Raw genomic sequence first — 511 nt, 5'->3', positions numbered from 1 at the left:
GTGTATGCCACGTCGTGTTGCGGCACTTCTGCCTGTTCGCGGGGGGCCCTACACGGTATTAGGCAGGTGTACCAGATTTTTTGGCTCTTCAGTCTAAAATGGGCTAATTCTTATCAAGAGTGATGTAGTTTCACTGTCTGTTTCACGCATTCTGTCAGTTTGTTTCTTTCGGTGTAAACAGCGTCCAGTGTTTGTATCTAAAGACGATAGCTTGATAGCTTAGTATATAGCATATTTTCTGTCAAGAATTTTCTGTTAAGACGTGCCACATGCACAGTACCTCAGACGGACTAAAGGTGAGCTCACCGTTGTAAACGGCAAGGAAACGCCCACGGTACTTACGCAACCAGCGAACTTTCCTACCCGCTAATACGTAAATGCCTCATTTAGGCCCCAGATACGCCTAGTGGTTATCTCATTGTTTGCTGAACAGACAACCTTGTTACCGCCGTCTCCCTTTATCTCTGGGACTTTCAGTCTGTTCGGGATACGGTTTTTGTATATATAATGT

Source organism: Schistocerca serialis, chromosome 9, assembly GCF_023864345.2.
Source record: "Schistocerca serialis cubense isolate TAMUIC-IGC-003099 chromosome 9, iqSchSeri2.2, whole genome shotgun sequence".
NCBI lineage: Eukaryota > Metazoa > Arthropoda > Insecta > Orthoptera > Acrididae > Schistocerca > Schistocerca serialis.
This window is presented reverse-complemented; position numbering follows the sequence as displayed.